Raw genomic sequence first — 8,091 nt, forward strand, 5'->3', positions numbered from 1 at the left:
TCGCCATTGATCTTTACCCAACCATAAAAAGCAATTTACACCATGAATAAAAGCTTGCCTTCAGCACTGACTTCTTTTTTTTTTAGAGAGAAACCAGGTCTGTTGCATCAAATGGTGCAACACCTGTTCTCATGTTTCTAACCTGAGAATTAAAGCATGACATGAATGATAAAACTGCATCCAATTACTGAGGTGGATTGAATATGTGTACCATCATACATGTTGTATGGAAGATCCAGGGCAGGTCTGAAAGATTCATTTAAGGGAGTAGAACTCAGCGATAAAGACAGAATCAAATATCACACATCTTTGATATCTCAATGTCGATAGCATGATGCTATTTTGGGGTCTGACTTTTGATGCCCTCTGACAATATTCAGTGCAGTTGTTATGGTATCTGAGTGGGAACATAAATGGCAATGAGGATAAAGGAGAAATAGACAGATACACTTACTTTTTATTTGATTTCACTTCAGTAAAGTGCAGAAAATAACTGTAATGTAACTTCAAGGTCATGAAAAAAAACATTTAAGCTATGTGAGGATTTACAGACAATACAGACAATATCCAACAAACAACCCTGTCTCGAAGAAATTACATTTATATGTTATTAAATTGTTTTCTCAATTAGCAACATAATTGCTGCTTGGATTATGTTCAGAGATGTTTCTTTCAGGTTACAAAACACTCCATTCATGTACCACGTACAGGCTTTGGAACATGGTGGTTAGGGAGGACAGAGGACATACAAAGTTCAGGACCTTGACACCAGAACTTAGAGTTGGCATTCAGACTGCTGTCATAAATTTATACAGCAAATTTCACTTTGACTAAGGTTACAGAAACAGTCACTAAAAGTGAAAAAGACTGCCTTTTTTTGAAATACGACCTCTTCTTTTATAATCGTTTAATAACACCTGTCTTGAGAATGAACGGCACTAGAAGGACGGTTAGCTCACCTTCCAACCCTTGTTTTTAAATGCTTGGCCTTACTTAATGATTATCAATGTATAATTATTTAAAAAGACACAAAACCATTTTCCCCCCAATACCTTCATGCTGACTTGTCAATAGGCTTTAAATGAAGATAAAATCCAAATGTGATATCATGTAGCCCAATTATTGTTATTACTAATGGGTAGATTGTTTTTATTACAAACATTCTTTGATTAAAGAAAATACATAAAAATAAAAAATGAAAGTTTTTTTCAAGAACTTCCATATTATTTGTCCCAGTGACTCAAATATAATACCACAATTTATCACTGCAGTATACACAAAGGTCACACCAAGATGGTAATTGAAGTGTAGGGGCAAATATTTGGTTGGTATTAATAAGTAATTAATTAATATTAATCATGTTGAAGGAAAGAAGTCACCAAATAATCTTATGAACTGATTCCTTATTTGCATAAGAATAGTGGATGGAAAGACACATGCATTGGTATTTTCTTTTGCCGATTTCTGGTTAAAACTTGAACTATGTTTGGATGGACACCTGGTTTATGATGGAGAAATTCTAAAGGTGTATATACAGTACATATATAACTTCAGCTCTTGGTCAGTGTAGCTGATCTGAATCGTACAACTGTGCTGTGGGACAGGGTTGCAATTAATTCGCAGTCACCAAAGAAGTCACTGTGGAACAGTGAATGTCTTCCATTGGAGACTAACTAATCCATACTCCTCACTGAAACCCCTTATAGGTCTAATTGGAATAATAAAGCATCTCACTATATGCTGACACCACTCACTTAATGGAGTTACATCTGTATTAGGGACAGTTGTTACTAAGCATCTACAGTGAGGTTTGAGTGCCTGTACCTGTGCCAGACAGAACCGATCGGCTCTGCAGAGCTCAATGTAAAATCAAGAATAGATCCCCCAACTGCAAAATTCCTATTTAACTCCTGGCTGCACTTTGTACGTTTGTGACCACAGGCTATTTATCTCTGCACTGTTCTGTTCTGCACAAAAATGAATAAGATTACCTTATCTACTGCCTCCGGCATAAAAGCCAAGTCTTTCCAGTGCCCAGCTTTCTCCTTGCATCCACTATTTATAGATATGTTGTCTTATACTTTAAGTCATGCTTGATTTTTTTTTTTTGTGATATCTGTACACACTGTAACTGTCCTCTAATCCACTAAATGATCAGACTACGAAACTTGCAAACTGTCATTTCATTACTCAGAAAATTCTGAACATGCTTAGTTAAGTTGGTGCTTTTAATTAGAAGAACTGGCCCAGATCATGTCAGGGCTCATATTAGGCAGAATATTTGGTAATGAGAAGGTGCTGGTGGTTAAGGAAGGCAAAGCAATAGAAGGTGCAATATGAGTTATTCTGCAAAGCTGGACTGTGAGAGTAAGATAATTTTTTCTGTGTAACCTTACTTTTATTTAGTGTGCACACAGTGGATGCAAATTGAACTGCCAGGCTCTGCAAACTGTGTTTTTATTGTGTAGAGCCTTGCAGGTGTTGATATTAATGTTGCATGTGTGGGTATGTGTGTTTAGCACCTTGTCTTACTTACATCAGCAAATAATTGGTACATTCTCACATTGTTACACTATAGAGCAGCTCATATGATACATTTGCTGTTGTTTAAGATCAAATGTTGACATGGATGAAAATCTCTCCTGGCTTGATGTTAAAAGCAGATTATAAGTCTTTTAATTAATGATGTTTGATATGGTGTATCTTACAATATTTTGAGGGCTTAAGATATAATAATGAATACGTAAGTGTATAAAAATATAAATGTCAGAAATACAGAAATATAAAATTAGCACTAGTGTGTGAACATTGAAATTATAATTGAATTATTAAATTAAATTGTTTAAAACTAGTATGTAAGGTCATAATATAAAAATATAAATATGTGTGCAATACTACAACAAACTTCTGAGATATACACAAGTGAGAGTGTCTACACACACACATATATATATATATACACGCACACACAAATGGTCTATAATTGTGTGACAGACTGTGTCCTGTGAAATCAACCATTGAAGCAAATGCACCAAAACAACATCTATAAAATTTCAAGTGACAAAACCTCATAAGTAGAGTGATTTTGGTACAGAGCGCAGGGCTGTAATGTTTATGTTTATGTTATGTTAATTGCTGCATGGAGCCCCATGCAGAAATCACAGTATGTGGAATAATGCATGAAATGCAAAATACAAACCAGATTTAACATGCTCTAGATTCACTTTTAGCTGTACATCATTAGTAACATATGCTAAGGTTAGCGCAACAAGCTAACAGCCATGAAAGTCAATCACACTACAGCGAGCGCAAAAGGAGTGCTGGAGCTGAAAGACCCATCTGCAGGTTCCCAGTCAGCTACATTAGCACCTGAGACAGAGAATTGTGTATAAGTTAAGGGAGTGTGTTGCCATTGCTCCACCACTGTAGGTGATGTGAATGGAAGCGCATTTGACACCATCACCCGGGATGAGATAAAAGTGTTTGGCATTTCCACTGACATATAGTAAAAGTGTGACTGATTGTAACACTCCTAATGCATACGTTTTTTTTGTTGTTGTTGTTTCAATTTATAGCATGTCGGGAGTTGCATTAGAGTTTTATAAACTATTTTGACCTGTTGCCTTTTGGGATGGTTTTTGTTCAGTGTAATGCAGCAATGGTAGAAGTGTTCCCTGATTTTATAGTCAGAATTCTTTACCAAAGCTGCCATTTGTCAAAATGCTACTTCAGTCCGCAGCAGGAGGACTTTGTTTCTGTCACCTGCACTACAGTCTGTTCAAAATACATAAAAAGACATGTATCATTATGCACTTTTTCCCCACTTGTCCATGAATCCAACAGGACCGTGACTTGTAAACCAGGATTTGAGCTGAACCAGGACTTCTGTGTACTTTTACGCCCCTAATATGGCAGAGTCTACAGAGAAAGTAGGTCAGAATGTATTTGGTCATTTTAACCCAAACCACAATGTGTCTGCAGACCTGATCAAGTTGTTGTCATGCCTAAATTTAACCAAACCTTACCTGTAACCTTGTCACACTGTAAAACTGATGGTGATGTCTTCCTGTTGGTAGTTGCGTCAGATCTAGAAAAACTTGTTTATGTCATACATAGAGAGTGTTTTAAAGTTTTATTTGATGGACTTCTTGAAATAAGTGCAGCTTTTGCTTCCTGAATTGCTGATGTCATTATGTAATTGTGACCTGTGCTCTTTGTTTGAATTAATGTACATTTTTACAGCAGCTAATGGAAATACAAACAAACTGGTGATACAGTCTGTTAATAGTGTGCGCTTTACTGAACATCCATCCTAGCTATATGGTGTGATTGACCTTCACATGGTCATATGTGAGGTCATGTGTTATTGCTTTCTCAAGTGGATCTTGATCATTGACCATAATCTAATTGAGTGTGTGCTCCTGCCTTAGTTCTAGTCTAACACTTCCTTAAGAAGAATAGGCCCAGTGTACCAGAAACGGACAACTGTTAGAAGTCAAGAGGTGGTATATCTAATATATAACCTGCTGGAAGCGATGGACGATGTTCCTCTCTGATCAATGTCCTGGGGTTCCTACTGAGGGGAAAAACATTACAGAAACTTGGCAAGAGAGGATCAAAATAAAGATTGGCTTCCAGTGTAACATCTATCTTTCAAGTTTAGTTTTGCTGGGGGTTGACTTGCTCTCCAGACTATGACTCAGCAGACAGAAGTTCATGCTCATTTAGGCATCTTTTTCCCGGACCAGAGATTCCAGCATGTGTGAGATTTTTGTCTCGTTGTAGGCAGCAACACACTGACAGCAGCAGCCTTTTGTCTCTGCTGAGCTCCAGCTAACAAGGACAGCTATATTCACATGTGTGTGACCTTGTGTTTGAACTGCATGTTTTTCCTCCCAGTGTGCAACTGGGGGAGCAAACTTATCATCCCCTCAACAACAAATGCCCTTCCCCACAGCCATTGACAACAGGTCGAGGTTGCCCTCTCTCAAATTATAAAAAGAGCAAGATGAGAGGAGATGAATGTCTTCAACAAATGTCAGTCTGCCGCAGTCCTGCCGGCTTCTTTTCCCTCCCGTGGTAAGCCCATGATCCTCTGTCCAGAGGAGATATTGGAAAAATACAAATGCAAATCCTCTGCCTCCCAACAATTCCACCTGGGAGAAGCTCGAGCTGTCAGTTAATGAATGGCAGAGAGAAAGAGTGTGTGTGTGTGCGAGAGAGAGACGGAGGGAGAGAAAGGGAGGGAGACAGAAGCAAAACAAAGACAGTGAAATGGAGACAGAGAGTATGTATGTGTGTGTGCAGGGGCTTGTAGTTTGTATGTGTGACCCATGAGGACATGGGGTTTGATTGACCATAACCTTTGTATTGTGTTTGTGTGGGTGTGTATGTGAACTGAATGCTATTTGAATTGGTCCACCTGGGACCCTGATCCCACCCGGCTCCCGTCGCCAGCTCAGGTGTTCTATGAATGTGATTTATTTCCAAACAGGGAGATCCAAATGAAGATGAGCCAAGGACCACTGCGACTATCTGGAGAGATGGAGAGGGAGGGAAATGCAGAGCGAGAACGTAGTAAATAGCAGAGGAAGACGATCCGTTTTCGCTTGAGCAGAAAGCAAACTCATTGTGCTCCTCGGTAGCAACTGCACAGCATAAAATGATGTAGATCCATGAGTGTGAAATGAGAAGATGAATTTGGGTCTCAGTGATGGCATGAAATTAAGATGAATGGCAGGATTTTAAAAAGAACTGAGGGTTTGTATCATACTCTATTTAAATGCTATATATATAACTTGGACAGAAATAAATGGACAAAATGCAAGCAAATGAAGAAAACACACATTTTTAAGGAAAAGTAGAATGCTGTGTCTTAAATGAGATACTTCTGTTAGTACACCTACATGTGATACACTGCGTACACTATCATCTTACTTATGCAGTGTGCACATTTTGACAGGGAAGTGTTGTCTGAAATCAAACATGGCTGTTGTACAATTAATGTAAATAACTTTCACAAAATTTTAATAGCTAGTCTTCTGCTTGGTGAATTACAATCGAGCTGAGCATTATTGCTAACATCTGACAAACAATTGTCATTCAGGAAAAAATATGCTTGTTTTTTTGCACACTTTTTTTCTGTATTTATTTATTTATTTATTTATTGTATTAAAAATAAAAACAGAAAACACATTGTTGAAATATGACTTTACTGCCCATATGGTGTGGAGTCCTTGACTGATATTAGCCGACTGTATTTTCAGCTAATCTTCCGAGTTAATAATAGGCCAGGGGCCAGGAAATTAACAAACAATAATACAGATAAACAAGTCAAGTCAAGTCAGTTTTATTTATAGAGCCCATTATCACAAAACATGGTTTGCCTCAGAGGGCTTTACAGTGTACGACATCCCTCTGCCCTTAGACCCTCACATCACCCAAGAAAAAACTCCCAAAAAAGACAAAACAGTTTTTAGTTTGTATGATAAATGATTTGCTTGTTTTCAACCTGAAGAGTGTTTCTAGGTTTGCAGGGCTTACCTGAAACCTCTGTCCGAGGGTAAATAGAAATAATAAAAATAAAAATAGCCAAGTTCTATTTTGATGATTTTTGATATATTCTGGCACCTTACATTCAAAGAAAAAAAAATCCCAGTGTGAATTAATTTATTTTAATTATGATTTATAAAAAGGTCAGTGGGCTACTCTGCACTTGTGCTGGACCAGATTTTGCGAGTAAGTTGAGTATTATTGCCATAGACCATAAAGCTTGTGCCAGAGCACATGTAACATCCATTCCTAAAAATATGCTCCTGTTAGTTAAATGACAAGTTAACACTAGCATTAGGGTTGTAGTCTGTGGTACTTAATTATTACAGGATTAAACCAATAAATAAACGGACGGCTTCTACTAGACAACAGAATAGTAGTAGTAAAAATACAAGTGAGGCTGGTTTCCATAAACCCTCAAACTGCGCAAATTAAAATTGTGACTATAAAATATGCCTAATGGAAACACTTCAATTTTGAAAACCCATTCATCGCAAAAAAGTTTTTACGCTCACATGAGATGGTATATCAGGCGATTGAAAAAGTCATATTTCGCAAAACTGCAATGGGAACACTTTTTTTGTTTTAAAAGGTCACATGATGCTAAGGCTATGTGCTTGTTGAAAGGAATTGGCTTGCTCAGACATGATGCAGCAAGTGCTACAAGAGGTGTTATTGTATTGCATAACTCTTCAAAAGCTGAGCAGATCATATGGAATTTTTGAATCCACAATTCCTCTGTGAAACTGTGGATTATCACCTCCCAGAAATCTCTCAAACTATGTATAAGGGGCATGCCTTTAAATCATCGCTTGCATAACACGCCTGCGTCGCCTTTGTTTTGAAATAATGACGGCTACTGAGGTGGCTGCAATAGAAATAAACCTGCTATTGTTTTGAACATCCATTGCAATGCTTCTTGGAATGTTATCATGAGAGGAAAAGTGCATAACATCATGAGAAACGTCACAAAACATCACTCAATGGAAACACAGTCATCTTGCAATTGTGTTTTTTGACATTTATTGAAAATATCACTTAGTTTTTATGTTTGTACAATGCTTTGGTGTTCACTTTTTGATCATTACGAGTGCATCATGCAGGTAGTCATACTGCACTGCATTTTGTCATACCTCTCAGTGTGAATCTAGACTGTATAATAAAGATGGACAGTATAGGTCATAAACCCCACCCCCTCCATGATAGCCACTGTTACATAGGCCAATCTAAAAACTCAAAGTAGTTCTTATGATGCTGATATTTGTTCAAGTGTTCATTTTTCTGCTTAGTTATTTGATGCCTTAAAAAAAGGGGTTTACATCAGGACAGCTGTGTGTCCCAGTGTGCTTGTGTTTAATGGCGCTTCTCGCAATTTGTCCGACAGCTGTATCGGCAGGAACTCGATACAGTGGAGATCTCTTCTGCACAGACTATGGCTCCAAATTACTCCACCACTGCAAGATGGCAGTGGCCGTGTCCAGCATATTTTGGCTTAATTTTTGTACAGTGGGAGTAAGTAGAGATGCACCGTCTGTCTTC

The 8,091-nt window shown here is 37.8% G+C and overlaps 1 long non-coding RNA gene across 1 annotated transcript in view; it reads left to right on the forward strand.

Annotated features, from left to right (window-relative positions):
* LOC148189414 (uncharacterized) overlaps positions 1-3,978 on the forward strand; it is a 103,473-nt gene extending 99,495 nt beyond the window's left edge. The window contains exon 4 of the long non-coding RNA XR_015776727.1: positions 3,844-3,978. This is a non-coding gene — a long non-coding RNA (uncharacterized LOC148189414). The remainder of the gene's footprint in view (positions 1-3,843) is intronic.
* Positions 3,979-8,091: the final 4,113 nt, after the last annotated feature.

This window comes from Plectropomus leopardus, chromosome 6 (assembly GCF_026936395.1).
Source record: "Plectropomus leopardus strain MGB_pleo_1.0 chromosome 6, ASM2693639v1, whole genome shotgun sequence".
NCBI classification, from domain to species: Eukaryota; Metazoa; Chordata; class Actinopteri; order Perciformes; family Serranidae; genus Plectropomus; species Plectropomus leopardus.